Source organism: Apis mellifera, linkage group LG4, assembly GCF_003254395.2.
Source record: "Apis mellifera strain DH4 linkage group LG4, Amel_HAv3.1, whole genome shotgun sequence".
Taxonomy (NCBI): Eukaryota; Metazoa; Arthropoda; class Insecta; order Hymenoptera; family Apidae; genus Apis; species Apis mellifera.
Genome location: NC_037641.1, coordinates 7,610,416 through 7,634,276, shown reverse-complemented (window position 1 = coordinate 7,634,276; position 23,861 = coordinate 7,610,416). Strand labels below are relative to the sequence as shown.

General features: G+C 31.5%; 1 protein-coding gene across 3 annotated transcripts in view; it reads right to left on the bottom strand.

Annotated features, from left to right (window-relative positions):
- LOC100577492 overlaps positions 1-23,861 on the bottom strand; it is a 94,796-nt gene that overhangs the window by 50,433 nt on the left and 20,502 nt on the right. Inside the window, exons 1-2 of one of the 3 annotated variants that reach the window (XM_006562684.3) lie at positions 19,045-19,144; positions 8,037-8,402 (exon numbers count right to left, since the gene is read on the bottom strand). The exons of 1 other annotated variant lie outside the window; for it this stretch is intronic. The gene's annotated coding sequence lies outside the window, so the exon portion shown is untranslated. One more of the 3 variants, XM_006562686.3, reaches the window with a different exon arrangement.

Sequence of the window (23,861 nt, the reverse complement as noted above, 5' to 3'; positions counted from 1 at the left end):
TGCAGGCCGGATAAACTTTCGATCAAGGAAAAACTTTTCCACCGATACCGATCATCCATTCTTCTTTCCGTGTATTTGCTTTAAATGCAAATGCTGGAAACTTATCGTGCAATCCTCTCCCCCTCCCCCTCCCCTCACACTTTGAAATTCCTAGGTCGGGCCCCCGGTATTTGCTCGTCAAAGAGAGACAGAGAGAGAAAGAGAGTGAGCGTCTCTCCCTCTCCTCGCCCCATCGGGGATAATTCCTTCTGCTCGAAGGATCCGGGCAAACTTTCCCCAAGTATTGCCTCCCTCGCGACAAATATGTCGCGAGGAACTAATTCCTTTCCCTCCTTCCCCTCTCCTCGTTCCATCCTCTCGCTTTCTCTCGCCAAAGAAAATATCCTTCGTATCCTCGATAAGGGATGAACGTCGGTTATAACGCATCGATTCGTTCTCGAACGGGGGGTGAAGATGAAGTTACGCCATCGTTCTCGAGATGTTATGAACAAGTTGGAGTATAGATTGTGTAGAGAATATTTGGCATAGAAAGTAAATATTGGGTGCAATTGTTGAAACGAATGATTTGTAAGATAAAATTGTGAACATCTGTGGATATTGAGAAGCGAAAATGTTTTCTTAATAATATTAGCGAAATGTACGCGTATTAAATAATACGTTGAGGTTTATTAATGTGAATATTTCTAAGAAGTGGTGTAACAAATTTTTCCTTTGTGAATTTTATTTAGATTGTGAATATGGATTCTAAAATGCAGAAGAGGAAATGATGAATAATTTTCTTATAATATTTTTTATATATGAAATGAAATTATAAATATTAATAAATTATAAATATTGTTGTATAAATTGTTTGTAAAAATGTTATGTGTAATTAATTGGAATTATTGTATGAATAATTTAGTAATTAATTTGAAAGATAGAAATATTAAAATTAAAATAAACGTTTCAATTTTTCTGGTTTAGAACAATTTCAAAATAATAAATTTTCAGATAAATCTCATTGATCCTTTGTTCAAAATTGAATTGAGATTATAAAAATAGATATTAAAATGATGACGATATGTTTCTCTCGGAATATTGTGTAATTTTCAATGGAAATTCATCATGAGAGAAATCGAGGGTCGTTAATTAATATAAAATTCAATATCTCGCACCGGGTGTTTATTAATTTTTAACTGGCTGAATTTTTTTAAGCGACGGCTGCTAGCGATACGGAACACAATGAAATTTTAAATAAGCATTAAATTACCTCTGAACTTTCATTTTCACAGTTAAATTAAACAGTATAATCAACGGTATTTTTGTCAACGCGTATAAAATATCTCTCTCTTCCCAAAATACAATTGAAAAATATATATTTCCATCTAAATATAATTAAAACTCATTGTTACACATATTTTATATTTGAAAAAGTATAATTAAATAATGCCAAAATACAATTTGTCTTACAAATATATTCAATAACAGAATTGTATTTTAAAAGAATTAAATATCATTTTAAATACGCGTATTACACGTATTTATCGTATGAAACTCTGACAATTAATTATTTTATACTCTGAAATATTTCTATTAACTTATTCTCATTATTTTAATGGGGGGGAAAAAAATCGATAACCAAATTATGCTTCTTGTCTGCATTTACATATTGATTAAATATAATACAATATGTACGTTATTTATATAGTTACACCGATAAACCGAACTTTATTACATCCGACAAATTACAAATCCTTTCGCGATCAAGCAAATACACAATACTGACATAACTGGGTCATCGATCAGCCGATGTTTAAAGGAGATTGGAAGATTATTCAATTCGAATTATGCAAATCCTAGGCTTGTCCAATCTAAAAATACGATTCCAATGGATGAAAAGACTGTTAAATTTTGGTTTCGATAAAAATTCCAAGGAAAATATATATATATAGAATTATCAACGAGAAAATTCAGAATAAAAAATGGTTTATTTTTCTCTCAATTTAAGATAATTTTTAATAACCATATAATAATATTTAATATTTTCAGAACAGTATCGTTATTGGTAAATATGAACGAAGTGAAACAAAGGACATTATTATACTTTTAAAAAAATAAATTTAATTACCTAGATTTATTCCACGCGTATTAAATAAATTGAATGAAATATTGTAAAAATTTTGAAACGTTGATAAATGAAAAAGATTAATTTAATCCGTACACAAATTTTCAATAAATAAATTTAACATCGTATAAACAATTATACAAAATTAATAATAATGGAAATTCTAATAGAAAAAAAAAAAAAAAAACAAATGGGATCAAAAATATAATCAAAATAATACTTTCTCGATAATAATTTTTTCTTTCTAAATAATTTCTCGATCAAAATACTTATCAAAATTAATACAAGGCATCATCATCAACATCATCAATCCAGAAGAATAATTCCAATCAAATTTCGTTAAACGATTTCTTGTAAAAAAATTAATTTAATCCGTATACAAATTTTCAATAAATAAATTTAACATCGTACAAATAATTATACAAAATTAATAACAATTGGAAATTCTAATGGAAAAAAAAAATAAATAGGATCAAAAATATAATCAAAATAATACATAGCAATTTTTATTATTTCGAAGTGGCCAATTCTTACACTCAAAATATATCCAATCACAATTCTATATTCTATTCTATTCTAAATATTTTTGAAAATTGAAGTAATGCTTTAGAACGATAATCCTCTTTCTTATCAAAATACTTGTCAAAATTAATACAAGGCATCATCATCAACATCATCAATCCAGAAGAATAATTCCAATCAAATTTCGTTAAACGATTTCTTGTAACTTTTTTTTCTTTTTAAAAAGATAAACCCTCCAGACCCTCCAGTAACGCAATATCAAGAACGTATCGGAAAAATTACAGTAGACGGCCCGCTGGTTATTCGATTACCGCCGATCCGAAGATGGAACGGGTTGGAACTCCCGTTGATCGACTCGTCCCTCGATGAAATTTCGCGGAATTAGGCGAGACACTCTGATGCCGCGCCATTAACGGATTGTCCTCTAATTAAACACCCCATCCTCCCCCCTTCTCTCTCTCTCTCTCTCTCTCTCTCTCACTCTCTCTGCTAACGACTGTGTTGCCATGATTTTAGCCCAGAGTTCGCATTCCAAACTGCCGAACGAACCGGAAATTTTTCGTTCCTCCACACGATTCCACGTGGAACCCGGACGTATGCTCGTCGTTGGATCGATTATCGTCGATTTGACGCCGCGATCGCTTTGAAAATGAATAATCGTGAAACGATCAATCCGATCTTCTACCGATTGCGAAAGAACCGAGTTATTATCGTTCGAACGAGGTTAAACGGAAATGTTTCAAACTTGTGTTTACATTCGTTTGTGGAATATTTGGAAATATATTGATTATTGAAATATTTTTTTCCTTTTTGAAATATTTGGATATTACACGCAGAGGTAAGAAGGACGAAAGTGTTTGTATTCGATAATATTTATGATACGTTATAAGTTGGATCAGATATGTGTTTCTCGAATTTAATATTTTTCTCCGTTAATCGTTTTTCTTTAACATTTCCATTGAACGTGTAATTTTATTAGGAATACGTATTTCGATAATTTTGGATAAAATATTTTTCTTCGAATTTTTTTTTTAAAGAGGAGAGGAGTATCGAACCACGGGATCGAAAAAAAAAAGATGATAATGATTCTGTTATCCGGTTGTCGGTGAAATCCGATCTCGTGAAAACTCGTTTCAATCAACACCCGATTCATTTAATTACGAATTAACTCGTGCAGAATCGGCGAGGTGGTTAAATAGATGAAATCCCTTTTTTTCGCCAATCAGCGAGAATGAGATAAATTTACGTGTACAATCGATATACAAATTAATCCACGCGGATGAAATGCAAACCTCGAATGAAATTGTTTTATACGTTTCTCAGTTTTTTAGAATCTGATTGAAAAACAAAATCCCAATAAAAACATCTAACGTCGCAGAAAGTGAAAATTGAATTAAATTCCTATTGAATTTAATGAAACCAGTTTCGAGGCGAAATTAAGTTTAAATTTAAGAGAAATTGTTTTTCACAATATAATATAGAGGACTTGATATTTCAACCTTCATTGTTTTTAATTTTTCTAAAATAAAGTTAAAAAAAAAAAGAAAATACAATAAAGCTACAACATCATAAATATTATAATAATATAATAATTAAAAAATAAATAAAAATTATTATATGATTTTTCATTAACGAGAAAATACATTTAACCCATTATATCAGAACTATAGAGTTCTGCGGTTTAATCGTATCGCATATTCGTTCAAATATTCATCGAGATGCAAAAGATAACGATATTAGCGTCACCAGTATCCCTGAAACCAATGATGAAAGCTCGGTCAAACATTAAATCGGATGGCAAGATGTATATCGGTCAGTCAACAGGAATTTAAATTTGAAGCTTGAAGCGATCGTTGCTTCGATCAAATATGGAAAAAAAAAAAAAAAAAAAAAAAATCACTGGATGGATCCGTATCCATGCCGACTTGTCACGGACTTGTTCGTCATTTCGAGTGATCGTTTCGAGAGAGAGAAAAAAAAAATAGAAGAGAGACAAAAGTAGAAGAGGAAATGTATAGCCGACGAATCAATTGTAACGCAACGATCAAACGAGTGCGATCCACTCGAACGGGAATCATTCCACGCGAAATCACACGAGATCGGATGGATGACGATGGATTATTTGCAAATTTGCGGCTGTTATCCTTCTAATCTCTGAATATTAATTTGGGACGGTGGCAATTTGAATAATGATGGCATCGAGGATTAACATTGTAATCGTGCATAATCTATTGAAATCTATAGAATTTGTACGACGGAACAGTGACAGATATTAATCAACTTTGATTCGATCGTTGATGAATCTTTGATGGAAAAGTAAAATTGGCTATTAAAATATGATCAAAATATATGCAAAATTTTATGATTGTGAGTTTTTTTTCTTTTAAAAGTGAATTATTGAAATTGATATCGTGAAACTGGAGTATTAATTTCGTGAAGCTATCATTTATGAACTTATGATGAGAAACGAGACAATTTTTATTTTTATTTTTTTTCTAGGGATGATTTGAAAAGAAGCAGTGTTATGATTAGAAACCTTTCACAGCAGGTGAACTATTATAGTTGGTAAGAAGATCTATTGTAGAGACTGATGGTTTGGCAGGTTTGAAAGGGTTGATTTATGGGGTGACCTGTATTATCGCGGTCTGGCAGCCTTACAAATCCTGGGTTAGAAGGCCACCATATGTTGGACGCAACATGATATTCTCTAATTCGTTCTTTGAATTTTGCAATAAATAAAAGGAATAGAACAAAATGAAATAAGTATTTATTTAAAAAAATGTAATTATTTTATTATTTAAATTCAAAACATTTATACATAATTAAAAATCATATTTTTTTAAAGTTTTTTAAGAAACACCTAATATAATTGATATATTTTAAAATTTAAAAAAAAAAATTTAAAGAATTTATTTTTTTTACTTCGATTTGAATATTTGCATCGAGTTCGAGAAAATTCAGGAGAAATTCATAGTATCGAGGAGTTAATATTTGAAAGTTGGAGAAAAAATGATAACTTTTACAACGTATAGAATAAATAGCTTCTCTCTTTCCACGATCAGCCAATATTACAGTAGCTTTCACTACAAGTTTCTATACGTATATACACATCATATCTTGAACGAATAAGCGTGGAAAAGAGATTTTCCCTTAAAGGAAAAATGTAAAGCGATCTTAAGAAATTTTCGCGATATTCATGAGATAAAATTCAAGAGATTGAGCTTGTTTCTCTTTTGACGGCAGCCTTCCTTTTATCCTTAAAGGATATTTTAAGAAGGAAACGAATTCAACAGCTGAAACGTGGATTTTCTAAGGATAATAAGTTCTTTATAAACTGAAAAGAGGAAAGAATGTTATCGATATATCTTGAAAAAAGTTCCTTTCTCCCCCAAAAAAAAATTTAGAAAACACTTCGACATTTTCATTTCAATATTTTTAAAATTATTCTACAGGCTGTGCAAGTGACATCTTGACTTCTTGAGGTTTATGGTTGGAAACCAAACAAGAGAGGAAACAATTGTTATTGATGCATTTGAAAGCTTTTGATTCGACAAACAATTCAAAAAAGATATAAAATGAAATATCTGTTGTAAAGTTTGCTTAGTTGTTGCGTGTAGATGTCGAATATATCATAAAAATGAATGGATATTTGGCGTATGAATGATGTGTACACGTACATTTTATATCATGCGGTTATATAAACAAATAACAAATAAAAAAAAAAAATTATATTCGAAAATACGACCATGTAAAAATTTGTAAAACATTAAATTGATACGAAATCATAAATTATAATTCGTGTCAAATACAATTTAATTCGTTACTCGAAATTATGAGTATTTTTATTTATCGAAGAATTTTCTAATTTATTTAAAAAAAATACTTGATCCTTTATATATACATATATATAATTCCAATCAATTGAAATCGATTTAAGTTAAAATCAATTGGCCTTGATTAATTTAGCAAATTTAGATTGAAGAATGAATCACGTACAACAGAATGTAATAAAAAAGATAGGCGTGAAACGAAAAAACACAAACGAATACGCAATAACTTGTTGGGAACACAGAAGCAAATGCTACGGTGAAAGATCTTTGGAGTGTCAGGGTGAAAGAGACTGGTGGAGGATGTTGCGGAGTGCACGGAAGGTATGAAAGGTACATAGTTACCGAGAGAAGGGCGTGGAAAGGGTTAAAGAGCACGGTATGTACCGTTTTAGTTGTACACTGGAAACGGTATATTTCTTCACACTTTTCTTGTGGGTCGTGCAAAAAAAAAAAAAATGGCTTTTAACATCAGTTAGAAACTGAAACGATACGCTATCATGGAAAGAAATATGTTACTGTGCCTCTTCAAGTTTTCTTTCCAAAGGAAATTTCTTTTATAAAGTTGGAATTTTATTTGAAAAATATCGAGAAACACGTAAAGTGAAGTTTACGTGAATTTTTATTAATATTTAGTTAGTTAGAAAGTTAAATTTAAATGCAGGGAGATTCTGTTTTTATTAAAGAGTATTTTATAAATAATTTCTTTAAATATTGTTTTTACTTCGATGGTATTTTTCTTGGAGATTATTTTAGAAAAAGAATTCTAAAATAAACCATGATTTTTATATTTAAAAACACTTAAAAACTCCATTGAATCTTATTAAAATTGATAAAACTTTAAACCGCTATAACTTCGAAAATAATGACTTCCGGTCGACGAATAAAACATCATTGGAAGCACGATACCTTGCCCTTTAAAACGCTTTTTAGTTTATCTCGATACGATTTCCGGTTTCCGAAATATCATCATGTAAACAAACAGATAATTTTTCATCGTTTTACCTTAAACCCGATTAAATTCTATTAAAATCAGAAAAACTTTGAACCGCTATAACTCCGAAGATAATGACTTCCGGTCAACGAATCAACGATCATTGGAAGCGCAAAAGCTTCCCCTTTAAAACGCTTTCTCATTTATCTCGATACGACTTCCGGTTCCCGAGATATCGTCGTGTAAAGAGAAAGGTAATTTTTAATCGTTTATTATCTTTGTCCTTGTCGCTTACTCGGATCTCTCGCTCGCGCCTCGTCTCACTGACCTATCTCAAACTTCAGACAAGCGACAGACGCGATTCCTGGAAAAGCGTAGTACGCGATTCCTGGAAAAAATGTAGGTCACGGACCCATTCATAATCTCCGCGCTCCGTTTTAAACGCGTATGGACGCTTTGAATTCTTATATCTCGGCAACCGATTGAGATATCGGGATAAAACAAAAAGCGATTTCAATGGTACGATTCTCTCTATCTTCTGAGCTAGATTTTGATGACAAATTTTCTAATTTTTTCTAACGTTTTTTTAATAGGAAAAGCCTTATTTATTTCTTTATTTTTTTTTTTTTTTATCGAACACTGGACTCACCTTAAACATTGTCGATCGGCGAGTCGTAACGCGGCGGTGTTCTCGCCGTGATGATCTCGTACGGCGCGAAATCATGTGCTCGAGTTGCGGGCAGATAATACACGAGGCAGGAGACCCCGACCAGGAACAGGAAAAACAGGAACACGAGATCGAACATCAGCAGGGAGTTGAAGGTCATCAGCTGCATCGTGCGCGTACAACTTTCTCCACCATTACACACATATACACACGAATCCTCACGCAAGCGCGTTCTCTCAACCCACCGACTGAATTTTCTTTCACCTTGAACTTCTATTATTCCTTCGAGTATCACCAAATGTTTTTTCCTCCTCGTCGAGGTGAATTTCTAAATTTAAACTGCGACACCTTTGCAGGAGAATATTTTCCTTTTTTTATTTTTTACTTGCCATTCGATTCGAAAATTTAATTAAATTTGAACATAATAATCCGTTTGATAGATAGAGTGAAAAGTAATTAATTTTTAAAAAAAATCGACGTTCGATGAAATTAAAAGATATATCTAAATTAGGGTTAGTTAAATGAATTCCTAAGCCTTTTTATTTTTAAAAGGAAATAATCTATCATATCCATATCTTCCGAATTATTTTTAGACAAACAATAGATTGAAAATTAATACAAAAGAGATAAACTGTAAATCATAAATTGAATATTAATATTTTTCAGAAGAATTTCAACCGTTTCCTAATTTTTGGTTAACTATCCCGAGAAAGTTAGATACTCAGGAATTTCAATAGACATTCAAAATAACCACAATCAGCTAAAATGCAACAGTTCAACTGCAAATCGAACTATAATTGGATTTTCCGGAGTTTATCGATATCAAGTTGTGCCTGAATCATTAATACCACGTTATAACGGGCTATTTCTGCGTAGTGAATTGTGATATCGGTTGGTGGTGAATGGTGATACTTTTACGAAATTAATGCAGCATAATTGAAATTATTATCGATCACAATGGAAGATAAATTCAAATTCACAATTCCTCAAAACGTGCATCATTTACATATTCGTAATATTAAACGCAATCATATTTTAATTCTTTGACATTTAAAATATACGACATTTATTAGATAATTATTTCTTAGAATTAATAACAAATTACAATTTCTAATTTGCTATAATAATGAATTTAATCATTTGGATTAATGATAAAATACTCAAAAATTTATTTATTGACGGGAATAATAAAAGATCGACGAGAGATACGTTTCAAAGAGATACGTTGCAGTGGAAAACTTTTGCGGGGACACTTCAACGTTTTGAACGTCCAATACACGTTCGATAGAACGAAAGAAGAAGATTTCGATCTTTCGAAACACAATAGATCCGAGCCATTAGTTGCATTGACAGTGATACGGCGAAAGAAGGGCGAAACGTTTAAGTGCAGAAGACAGTATCGACAGTGGCGATTAGATGTATCTAATTCGTGGAAAAGAATTTTTTGAAAAAGAAAAAAATCGAGGTCGCTTTCAAACGAGAAATATCTTCGCTCGAGAGAATTTTCTATTTCCTTTCGATTCAATTATAATTTTCAAAATTTTATTTTTACGGGAAACACGTTGCGTTTAAATATTATAACTTAGCAAATATTATAAATTTTCTTCCTTTTGGGGAGCAAGATGGAATTAAATTAATCGCGTTCAATTAGCGGCAAATTGTACTCGAGAATTTATTAATAAGTTGGCAGGAAACTTGGTTTATTTTCCCGGCAATCCGAAGAAAAATGTGCGACTTCGATCGACATCTTGTCGAAACCACTTGACATTATTTCACCGACGTTCAACGATCTCTATTTCTGATTCCCTTGTTCACGCGAGGTTGGCGTTAAGGTTAACTAATTTCACAGAATTTATTATTTTCCAATTTGTCAAAGAAGATAAACATATTCATAAGAATAATTTATCATTCAATTTGTACATCGATAATTGAATATCCTTTCGTTTAAAAATAAAATATGCAATCTTTAAAAAGGATTTTTTCCATCCAGTGTATTTGATATATTAATTTGTAATTCAAATAAAACTTGATCATCAATTATTTTTATACGTAACAGTTAAAGAAAGGAATGGTAATTTTTCCTCTATCTACAATTTAGTACTAATTTCTATATCTGTCAATTACTACTGATAACCGTTAAATCGTTAATTAACGAAACTGACACTGTCATTAACAACTGCATCACGATTGATTTGGCGGCTGTGCTCGAATCATTTTCCACTTACGCATAGTGAATACGAACCGATCTTCATCGGCTTTGTATCGGGAGATGGTTGGCGGAAATTTACGGGATGACATAATTTCCGTAGCGGAAGCCCGCGTTTCAAAAGATAAATTCTGCCTGCCGTTGATCGGAACTCGGTCTGAAAATTTGCAAATCACTTAACGTGGAACATTGTGAAAGTGTTCGAAATATCGAAGATCGAATTGTTTCTGTTCGCGTCGTGATGAGATAATTATTTTCATTACGAGTCTTACAAATATTCTATTCACACATTTTCACAGAATTGGAAGAATACGTTTTCATCTTTCGCAATTCTTTTACTTTGTTTTCATTCTCGTTATCTGTATAATTTCGATTCGATGATATCTCTTGAAAGATAAGCATTTGTACATTTGACGAACACGAATTGCATTGTGGTAATGGAACGTGATGTTCGATTATCCCATTCGACGTAATTTTACGTATTACAGTTTGCCGGAGGCGATTGTAGTTTCCATTAAAATAACATAAAATATCATACATGTTATATCGTGTAATTAATACAAACGAATGAGAGGGGATTAAAGATTCTCGTTAATTTTTCTAAAGAAAATTCTTTATCGTTCAAACTTTAACAACATTCGCATAACAATCTCAATTATCCAAATTTTTAATAAAAAATCTCGATCAATTAATCCATTAGATTTGCTTTGGTTACAGATCGTTGTTATTACGCGTTTCCTGCAATTGACACGAGTTGCAATGGATTTGTCGATATAAGGGCTCTATCAAGGCTTCTATATTAACCCCATTGTATTATATCCAGTCACCAATACCTTGCATCTGCATTTAAAATGTTTAATTATTATTATATACTCGCGAGATTATTATACTCATTTTCCAAAATGGAAGAAAGAGAAAAATTTCTGATATCGTCATATCGAATGAAATCTTTCAATCGAGTTAAACCTCACGTTCAACTTTTTCCCTCAACAAGACACGTAGTTTCGTCGAACGACAAGGCGACTAACCCCAATATTACGCGAGAAATCGAACGATCGTGTGGACACACTGTTCAACAAGAGGAAACGAGAGAGAGAGAGAGAGAGAGAGGGAGAGGAAGGGAGGGAAAAAAGAGGACAAGGCGGTTTACGTTCAAGAGTTGAGACAGATATAGACCGTAAGATAAACGACGTATTACCGACATAAAGCAACATCCTCGATGTCGTCGTCCGTCCCTGTCAACTTGCTCCTGTTCCTCTGTATCTCTTCTCTGCCATAGTCTCTATTCTCGTACGCGACGCCTCACCGAGAGAGACAAGGAGAGAGAAGAGAGAGAGAGAGAGAGAGAGACGAAGCTGAATTTCTGGAGAAATTGGCAAAAATGTATCATGTACACGATCGATATCGATTTTTGAAAATCGAAGAAGCGTTACAGGATCGTAAGTAGGGAAATAGACTTTGAATTTCAATATTTGATATCCGCGTTATTCTTGAATCGAAAATTCCTGTACAAAAAAAAAATAAATCTCTCAGAGAGAAAATTCAAATATTTATTTTTATTGCTTCAAATTGAAATGTAGAAAAATAGGGAATGAATAAAGGGAGAGGGAGATTAAAGGATAATTGGGATGAGAGAAAAATATTACGGTTGGGATAAATTTCAATCCAAATTTTTAGAGAATAATGTTGCACAAAGAGGTTAATCTAAAATCTTGGTCCGACTGTCTGTTTTCCCTCCAGGCAGGGGATAGATAACAAGTTGAAAAGTTAGAGGAAATCTGTTCGAAAGTAAAATAACCTCTTTCTTTATTCTTTATTCTCTCCAAGCCAAGTGCAAATAATAGTTCTTTTTTTTTTTTTATCGTCGAGCGCAATCATTCAATTTCGACAAAGAGGGGATAATATGACGATAAGGAATAAGTTTGGAAGAATTCTTTTCGTAATAATTAAATTTCATGAAATATTGTTGGTTGCAAGGAAAATTAAACTGAGTTATATATTATAATATATGAAAATACATTGAAATTATTATTGTTGAAATTTCTTTTGAATTAACAAATTTAAATTATACAATTCCTATTTCTCACAACAATTTCTGTGAATTTTTTTAATCATCATTCCATATTAATTAGTAATACTTTCTAATTTTTGACAGAATAATATTCTGTGTTTCCAATAAATTTTGATTTAATTATACTAATGCAGATATATAACTCTCTCGGTTATTACTCTAATTAAAACTGAATAATGTGACCAACTGGCATCCATCATGGCATTAATATTCGAATATATTTGGAAATATCAAATTAATACGCTCGCCATTCACTGATATCATTTTTCCTTATCTTCGTGTGCTAAATAAAAATAAAAAAAAAATTGGAAAATTCATCTTCTTCAACGATATTTAATTATAAAATTCTTAAAAAAAAATAAATTAGAACTAATTACACAGATTGATAATTACACCGTCATAACACATATGATAAATAATTTTCGTTTCGTCTCGATGCGTTTTTCCAATTTCACGGTGAAGAATATCGTCCGAACGGAGAACAAACGCGCATCGTTTAATTGAATTTTCACCATCGGTTTGGAAAATCCGATTTAAACGCACCCTTTATCGCCGATCTTACGTTTTCATTTTTTAACCTTTCGCCCCTCCATATCCACTTTGACCACGAAACGGATCACTGCGTTCCATATATTCGCGAATTCGAAAATATTAATTATTTGTATTCGATTCATCCGTCTTCAAGTTTGACGTCAATGTTGCGTGGGAAATGTAATTTTGAAATGTTAACGAAGATGTGAAACTCGTCTACGCATTCTGGAAATATCGTACGTGATTAAACGTGATTCAGATTATCAGAAAATGCTTCCTTTTTTCTCAACTATTTTAGATTACAAGTAAAATTTAAAAAAGAAATTTAAATATTTCAAAAAATAGAAGATACAAAAAAAAAAACATATATATAATAATATTACTAAAATATTTCTTTCTAAAATAAATTTTTCTAAAACGCAAATGTATTCAAAACAATTTTTCTTGAATGCTATTTTCCATCGAATCACAGATTAAAAAAGATCAAGTTTTTCTCGAAGTTAAAATCGTGCGATGAAACTCGTTCGAGGCGTGTTTCAACACTTTCGTTGTTTGTTAAAAAAAAAGGAAGAACGAAGGAAGCAACAATGCTGAAGTATCAACGCGCCTTTCCTTGGCAAGGATTTCGAATAGAACGAAAGTGTAGAGAAAGTCAACGAAACAAAAGAGGAACGAAAAGGAAGGGCGGGGGAAAAGAAAGAAAAAAGTAAAATGGATCTGAGAGAAATAAAGTCGAGCAACTACCCGCACGCAATTATTTCCGGGAATGCAACCCTTTCTGATGACTAACGACACAGAGGAAAAGTGGAAGAGGAGGAAAGCGAGTTTCAATGTCCCGGTGAATGCAATTACTGTCGTAAAGCTTCCTCGAAAGCGTCAATCTCGCGACGAAGGAAACACTGGAACTGGGAAAAGATTTTTCAGAACCGCGAACCGCTTTTTGTCACCAAACTTTTCCTCGTTCATTCTCCATTCTTCGACATTGTGAAAAAAAAGATTGTGAAAAGTCTCGAATAAATTTGCAGGGAACGGTGTATTTTTTTTTCTTTTTACATTGAAAATTGTAACAGAGATTAAAAATACAGAGATAAAGGATTTAGAAGAGATATGTCAGGAAAAGAAGAGATATTCTAGTTCTTTCAAGAAGAATTTACCTCGCGCACCTCTTCCTCTCGTGGTTTTTCTCGATAAATATAAATACGATTTTATTTCCTTCCCTTTAATTCCCTTTTTCTCCTTTTGTTTAAACATATTTCGATCAATTTTAGATCAACGAAATCGTTCGTCACGTCATATCCATAGAAAATAATATAGTTAAAGAATTCTATTAAGAGAAAAGAAGATGACGAATAACAAGTGAAATGAAAGAACAGATGGAATTCTAAATAATTTTATTAATTAAAAAACATTTCATAAGAGATATATTTCCTCGCAAGAAATATTTGATCAATTCTGATATCATCTTTCATACTCTTAAAGTAAAAGAATCACAATATTCATGTTTAAAATTTACTTGCATTAATTAAGCAAAATATTTATAGATATTGAAATCAATTTAAATTTAAAGAAATCCTAAACATACCGATTTTAAAAATTTGATACAATATTCTTCACTTGTTCATATAGAATTAATCAATTTCATCTTCCTTCTTTTTTCCATGAGAAATACGTACGATACGTAGTTTGATTCATTTACTGATCATTTGATAAGATACATCGATATCAATTTCAAGACATTGCCCAATTGTTAAATGAGCGAGGAATGAAAAAACGAAGAATCGAAAACGCGAGGAACAAGAAGTAATTGTTCGGTAGAAAGAAGATGAAACTCTTGATAATTGATGTAACATCACGCGGAAAGGGATGGTACAAAGTGGCGGACCATTAATTTCTCGCAGGACAATTTAATTTTTTACCGGTTCCATTAGACGGAGGAGGCTCTTTCACTTGTGCCACGTTTCAGCCACGAAATGATTCCATCGTTTCGTGGCTGAAGGGAGGGCGGTTATCGACGGTTGCGTATTCATAAATGAAGACAGATGAAATCCTGACAGGCCCCAGGCATTATTCCGCGTAGAAATAAATCCGCCGATCGAGAAATATCGCCGAATGCATCCCAGTTTGAAAAAAGAGGGAAGAGAACATTTATATCGCCTACAGGGATACCGTCGAACAATCGAAATGACAAGGGAGGGGGAATATTTGGAATAATTTTCTTTGATGAACCATTCGATCCTCTATTTTTAATGAGATATCCAGAGATCGATCGATATTGAGAGGATAACTCCATAAAGGCATCCCGAGGCGCTGTGATAGTAATGGACGTTAATGATAATGATGATGATGATGAGAATGTTATATTTTCGAATAAGATGGATGGAGATTTTCAGTATTGATTGTCGATGTTCAATTTAAATTTTTATCACATCGTAACAATTTGAAGAAGTGGAAGAAGTATGTTAAATGTATTTTGAAGATTTTTATGTATAAAAAAAATTTAATTATCAATTTGTATGAAAGAAAGATAAAGAGAAAAAAAAGTTTTATCCGTGTTTTGTTACGGTGAGAATCGGAGATCAGAGGGTTGGCTAACAAAATGGTTTTTGAAATGAAAGCGTACATGTTAATTAAGACACTTGTTTTTATCGAGTAACTTTTATTCAGACATATACGGAATAAAGTATGAGTTCGTTCTTTGTTGAAAAACTGATTTTCGATCAAATGTATCAATTCTTGCGTTAGATATGTTTTATTAAAAAATAAAATAAAATAAAACAAAAGGATTTTTAATGTTATACGAACAGAAATTAAGCCATGCGAGCACTCGTTGAAATAATAAAAAAAAAAAAAAAATGAACAATAAAACGATACTGGTATTTTATCGAGTTTTTTATTCTTTTATTATTACGTAATAATAAATTAAACAAAAAATTTATTAATTATTATAACGATTTGCAAATACAATATCTCTTTCTTTTTTTTTTTTGGTCTTTTAATTGATTTAATTCAATTAAATCAATTCTTTCTTAACATTACCAATATAAATAACTGTATCAAAAAAAAAAAAAAAAATTAAGAATATTATTCTCTAAATTTTTATTCACGTTGAATGCTTTATTATCCTTCCTTCAATTCAAAATATGAGACTTTAATATATTCTTTATTATGCACAAATTCATCAAAAATCAGAATTATCGAGTTAAAATAAATTCTCTGGTAACATAACATCAATATTTCAATATAGATGACTGTACTGAAAAATAGATAGTTAGATCGCCTAATTAAATCACAGAACCAAATATATCACGTAAATTTAATTCGGTAAACATTTGTCGCAAAACAATTGGGCAAACGATCTATCTCTGCTAAAACGACGACTGCTCAAACAAGCATCGATGCGCGTTCCTCGAACGCTTGTGAAAATGGCAACAATCGCGTTTCATTCCCGCCAATTGATTTTTCGAATTATTAATCACCCCGTACGTGTAAATGAATACCGGCTTTTATCGTTTGATAAAATGGCGCGAAACGCCCACGTCCTTTGTTCGCGTTAATTAACACGATATATATATATACACATATAAATTCGCCCATAAGATGAAAAATGAAGCACAAAGCGAGCCATCGACATTCTCTCGAATCGGCAACGAACTCCAAAACAGTAATAATGAAATATCCTGATTTAGGTTATCTCTCTGACCGATAGATCGAACGAGATGATCGAGTTTTAAATCAAGTTTTGCGATTAATCTTTTGATACGTTAATTCGTTTAAGAATTTATCCTCGGCTATTTGAGAATTTGATCTCTCAAGAATTTTGTTAATCTCTAGTTATCTTTGAGTAATAAAACGTTGGAATATTAATTGGAAGTTTTAAATGGAAAAAAATTGAAAACGAGGTAAGAAGATGTGATATTTGCAAGGAACAAGGAACAAATATTCGGATGAAATTATAGTCCAAGTTATAATCTGGAGACGGCCATCTCTAAATTTTCTCTTAGGCACTTAAAACTTGCGTAATCCTTTCATCTATCTCTCCGTAAGAGATTAAAGACGAATATCCTTAGTTTTCTTTCCCCGTTTCTCCGGTTATTCTGAAGAGAATTATGGTTTTTAAACACGATGCTGCGTCTCGTTTCGTTCACTCGAACGTTTCTTCCTTTTTCTTCTTCTTTACGTTAAGATCACGTACGTTTTTATTTTCAAATCTAACAAGATTCATTCTCAAAGATAAATAAAAACATCGTCAGTTAATCCGATCATTATTGCATCTCACGAAAAGTTTAATCGGTGAAAACATAGTTTAAAATATTTTTTTCATTTCAAACGTATTATTCCTAATACGAAATAAACGAGCAAGAAATAAAGGAATCGTTTCTCGCTAAAATAAAGTTTTCAGTTTTAATTAACGAGCGATTAAATCGAACTTACATCCCAGAATTTTCATGCAGAATCGAATATATTTGATCCACTGTTTTATCTTTGATTTATACCATTATAACTTTTTTAAACGATATACATACATATTCAAATACGGCTGTAGCTTTAATCAAAAATATGATGCAACTTGAGGAAACAGTAAAAAAAAAAGATACGTCATGATGTGACTCTCTCTTAATATCCATCTTTCAGAGATGGAATTTAAAATTTTCCCAATATTTCAAGGTTTCAAAAATTCTGAAGAAAAATCTGCACGCTCGATTATTCAAATTATTTTTTAAAAATAATTGTCCGAAAAATTTCTCCCATGAAAATAATAATTGGAATATTGCAAGATAAAAATGAATGTATCAAAACGTCAATCTTTACCTTAAAAATCAACTCAAGTAATTTGCATATAATTATGCTTTAATTACGACTTCGTTTCCTTACGACGAATATTTGATATTAAATTGGAAGGAATCACCATCGTAGTAAAATAAACTTTGAACTTTCGGCTCGAGGAATTCGTAACAAAGCGTTGTGAAAGAAACCCTTTGAAGATTACACCGTGGTGGTGGTGTGATCGAAGAAAAACCGGCACGCTACCCACATACTTACAAATTAGGTCGTTATTTCATAACCGGAGGATCGATGAAAACTATTGAAAGAGATGTACCGTTCACCCTCTATCTACACGTACGCCTCGCACCTTTATCGCCAAGACGTAATTGATATATTACGTGGATCGCGTGGAATTCACAAATTTCGATTGAGAAAATTATTCTTTTACGACCGACCAAGAATTATATTACTTTTTTATTAATTTTAATTCGAGTGATTATACTTATGTAGGTTATCATTATAAATTCATTGCGATATTTTTTTTAAACATTTAATGATTTTGATGAATCCCAACTATTTCTAAATTTAAATTTAATTTGAATCCACGATTTATTCTAATAATATTTCAATTGGAATTGTGGACATGGACTGTTATATTTAGATAATCAATGTTCAATTTATTAGTTTTTTTTATGCAAAATTAAGTGATTTTTAATTAAATGTATCGGAGATTTAAAAGAAAATTCTAGGTATTAAAAATATTTGTTTCAATTTCTTATCAATATTATATATATATATATGTATAAATTCATGCCGGCTTTCTGAAAACACGTGCGCGTAAAGATAAATATTTTCAAAGAAATTCAAAATAAATATTTCTATAATTCGATAAGAGAAATCAAAAGTAAAACAATATTTTCCAAGAATTTTGCAAAAAGTAAAAAAGGAAGAAAGATTATAAAGATATAATCTAAGATTAAATTTTCCACGGAGAACATTATATACTTCTGAATCACGAGCATTGATTTTATACTCGTACTAATTTCTCCTACGTACAGAAACAAAAATTAAAGTATCGAAATAACAATTCCAATCATCATTTTCCAATGAAATCAAAAATCGATTTAACGAAATCGAATCAATCGAAACTACATCGAGACTATATAAATATCACTGTCATCGGATTACTGTGTTCAAACAATTATACACGAAAGGAAAAGAGAAATTTCCACGTGATGAAAATTTCGCGCTTTCCCCTCCCTCCCCCATTTATCTCCCCCATTCATCCAACACCTTCCAACAATTTTTTCCCTCATGTTATCGATCATTATTATTCTCACAAGGACGAAATACGCGAAATACGTGTTATTATATTTTATCGAAAAATCGCCATTAATCATCGAGCGTTTAACACACACCGTTTAAACTGGCGCGACACCGAAGTATTTTCCACCGCGAAATTCCATCGGGATAGGGTTGCTCGCCGCGTGGATACCAGATGAATACTGACTGCACGTCAACCGGTTACCGGGAACCAACCCCCTTCTACGTGTGCTTCATCCCCCTTCCGCCTCCCTACCCCTCCTCCATCAAACGCGCATCCACCCACGCAACTGTTGCGCCCCCGTCTATTAGCGATCATTCCTTAGCATTTCGCGACTGCTTTAACCACCCCCGTGGACTCCCCCCCCCTCCCCTCCCTGTGGACAGAGCGCGTGTTGCGTGATGATCTCGAGCCACGTGGGCTTGAGATTCGATCGTGATCCGGTCGGAGGCGGGACGTGGTGGACCAGGAATCGAAACTTTGGAGGGATAGATCGCGAACGAAGATATTGGCCGTGGAATTTTGTTTATTGTACGTACGATGCGAATGTGAATACGGAGGTGAACTTTGAACTTCGACACACGAGATGAGATCGTAAATTTGATATTAGAGAGAAATTTATTTTAAATAGCGATATATTTAAAAATAGTTACTTTGATGTTAGCTATTTATTATCGAGATTTATTTGAGCTTTTAAACATTCGTTTGCAATGTAAGAGTTATAATTTTAGGATATGTGGAGCGTTGAATTATTTTAATAACTTTTCTTTCAATGCTTGTTTGCAAAACGAAACTGAAGATTAAATTTTGATTCCAAATTCCTCTTTCATTCGAGTTTCCATCCTACTAAAATTTTTCGAAGGATAAGAAAATTTTAATTAGACAAACGATTAAAAAAAGAAAAAGAATCATCGTTCGTTCTAAACTCTTCAGAAGCATCCAAAACTTTCCTCGAGAATATAATTACCCACGTTTCTTCTTAAACAACCCCTTAACCTCTGCCCAAATATACAAGCGTGTCGACGAGTAATTGGCAGAGAAAGGCAGGCGAATCGGCGATTCACCAACTTCCTCGTTAATTAGCTTCCGGTTTCCACGGGGAAAACCGGAGAATATTATTTCCGTTGTGTACTTTTCGTCTCATTCGTGGATTTACTTGCGGACAGCTCAGGATTCTCCTTTAATCCATCGTTAAATCTGGGTTAAGCGTTTCTAACTGAAAAGATTTACGTACCGTCGTCACCAACCTCGTGTTATTCGAGGATGGAATCGTGCGCGCGCGCGCGCGCACCTATCGAGAACAAGTCGAATACGTTTCGAATAGCACCTCATTACCAGGCCGACAAGTAACGATGCAAACGCGAATCGTATAAAAGAGGAATGGGGTGGTTCGTTCGTTGCGAAACACGCGGCATTGTCGACTGGGAAACAGAAGGAAACGCAGTTGCAACCAGGCGCGAACATTGTCTCGAGCTTAATTGCTCCAGAGATTCCTTGGCGAACGGAAGAAATGTTTCTTTGGATGACAAAGACGGTTGCGCTTGTATTGAATGGTAATGAGGAAGAGGAGAGTTCGAGGATTTTGAATAATTTTTTTGGAAATATGGAATTTTTGAAAAGAAAAAAGTTGATTTGTATAATAAGGTTTGGAAGATTATTTAAATAATTTTAAAAATATAGGATTTTGGAGGTTTAATTATGTGATAAAGTGTTTGGAAATATAAAATGATTTTAGGTAACTTTCTATGGGTAAATGATAAGAAATTACATTTGAATAATATGTCAGTGAAAAGTAATTCTTTTTCAAATTATTGAATTTTCAACAATTAAATGGATTTACTTAATATAGGAATGGCAATAAAGAAATACACAATTTACAAGATTATTATTTTCAAAGCAGAAAGAGAAGAATGAATGAAAGTTGATGGATAAATTTATTAACTTACTTCATCTTTATTCATCTTTATGAACGATTCCTTTACACGCTGTAAATGTGAAATCAAATAATTGAATTGAACGACTGATGCGTGCAAAAAAATTTATCGATCGAGATGAAGAAGAAATTTTTCTCGAACGTAAAAAAATTAATAAATTGTGCATAACGATGCAAGAATTTAAATTTTTAAATTTAAACTCTTATCTTAGATTGAAAAAAATGTTTATAAAGATCAGAAGAACGCCCACAAATTTGCGTAAATTTTACTGGAAATTTAATTTAAGTATCATTCCAGATACAGAACACGATATCATGCTAGAAAAAGAAGAATTCTGACAATTTAACTTCGAAGAAAAGAATGATTCACGCTGTCTTCCTTGGTAAACGAAAACCGTGGAAAATGCAAATTCGAAGAAATACTGGAAATAGGATCTGGTTGCCAAGCTGTTTCTTATTACGACTACAAAATGAGAATAATTTGTTCTTCGCAGCCGGTTCTTTTCTCGACTCCTCGGACAACTGGACTTTGAGTACACGTCGCTGAATAAATGAGACCGTGTAATTTTCTTCCTGACTTCTTCTTTCATTCGAACCACAAATTAAAAATTTCACTTTATATTGTTTGCTGAAATTATTCGATAAAGTTCGAAGAAAGAAACATTCATTGTATCGTTGTATCGTACTTTGTTAAAAAATACTTTTTTGTTAAAAATTAGAAGACAGTCTGAGTTAATTGTATGAGTTAAAGTACTTATAACTAACTGATAAAAGATAAGATATAACTTATTATTACTAGACTAGATTTATTGTTAATTTTTTTTAAACGGAAAAAATCTGATTTTTATCTAATCTTATCTCTTTTTATTAAGTAATGGTATATTTAAAACATTAAATAAATAAAATAATAAAATATTGAAATAAATAAGATATTGATTTCGAATATTACACAAGTATTAATACTTTAAGACAAAATTGAAATTGAAATAGAAGAGATAGAACTTTATATCTTTAGAAATATAACGAATAACAAAACATTCATTTTGGATTTAATTCTTTAATAAATAAAATAATATTTATAATATATCATATTGATATTTTTAGAAATAATTCTCGTATCTACTAGAGACATTTTAAGATAAAGATTTTAAGATAAAGTAATTTATCTTCCTAGAATAGTTTTAATTCTGATTTAATAATCGTTTGTTATCTCTATTATATAATTTTCAAACTATTAAAAAATCATTGAAATAAAAAATTCTATGAAATATTTCAATTTTAAACATTTCAAAATTTTAACATCAAAACAAGAGTCAATCTAAACTAATCCATGTAAATAAAAAAAAAATTCAATTTTACAAAAAAAAAAAATAAAAAAAAAAGATTATAAAAAATAAATGCGATATCGCAAAAATATCGATGCATTTAAAGGAACTCGAATGAGATTCGAATGGCAAACATAGCAAATGGATAACGGATATAAGGGACGAACGATCAAATTAGTGGAAGAAACGGCCAAGTTGAGGACGCCTGGGCTGGAAAGGGTGCGGTAATCGCGTTATTAAGAACTTCCTCGTGAAACTCGGGGTGGCTACCGGAAAAGGGGTGGAACTTGGAATATAGGTTAAGACTTCCAACAGAAGCAGTCAGCCTAGTTGTTCGAACAGCTAAGAAAGTTGGCAGACAGCAGCTGAATCGCAACACAAAGGCAAAAATGTCCCCGATACAGTATAGTCCTTTCCTTAAGGGACTTTGGGTTTCATGCATATGAGGGAGAGAAAGAGAGAGAGAGAAAAAAAAGGAAGAAAAGATAAAAGAAAAAGCCTTAGATGTTGGAAACTGAAGATTGGACATTTTCTGCAGAGATTTGCAGAGTTTTCTGATTACCCTCGGGGCAAGGGTAGTTCTTCTAACGATTTCTACCATGGTAGAATGATCGAGAAATGTCTTATAATATTATAATGAAAATGGGATAATCAAAATATGAAATATAAAATATCAACAACAAATGTTTTCGTGGATACAATATCAGTTATCGCAAAAGAATCAATCCAATCAATATTTGAATTAATCGAGATTGATGATATCGAATTTTTTTCAACAAATTTCCGTGAAAGAATGATAGTAAACAGAAATGTTTTTATTATGATTACGTTCTTTGATTATAAGTCTAGAATTTTTTTTTAATGAGCAATTTTATTATTGCATACATATATGTTATCCGCTAATTGCATTATTCGAAAAAACTTTAAAAAACAAGTGTTATATACATTTTTATATTTAAATAAATATTAAATAAATATTTAATACGTGTATCAAATTCAAATTTCGAAAAAAAAAATTTTCATACGTATTGATTTAATAAATAAATAGAAATTGATTTAATAAAAAATATATATTGAAAAATATTTTAATATTTATAATTCTTTTATCTCGTTTTCGCTTTCTCGAACAATCTTATCGTTATTTTTTCCTTTCCTTTCCTTTTTACGAAATCTTATTCTATCCTCACTGATATTACGAAACCTATATAAACTTACAAACAAACAAATTTATTAAAAATTCATTAAAAAAAAAAACGCGTAATCATAATTTTAAAATAAAATAAAAAACAATAACATTTTGATGAAAATTTTATTTTATTATATAATAGTATTTATCTTATTTAATTTTTACGCAAATAATATTAATTGTAAATTAAAATAATATTAATAAAAATTATTTTATTCTGCGAATATCATGAATCTCGTCTTCTTCTTTTCAATTGATATTGGTGCATCGTATGTAACAATAATAATTTGAATTTTATTTTTATATAATGTCAATTTATATAGTTTATATAATACTTGATAAATTTTAATGAGGTTATTTTAATTCAGAATATTCGAATCAGAAAAAAGGATACAGAAGATTAAAATCAATCTACAGTATAATTTTCTAGGATCAATAAAATAATTAAAAAAAAAAAAAATACAAAA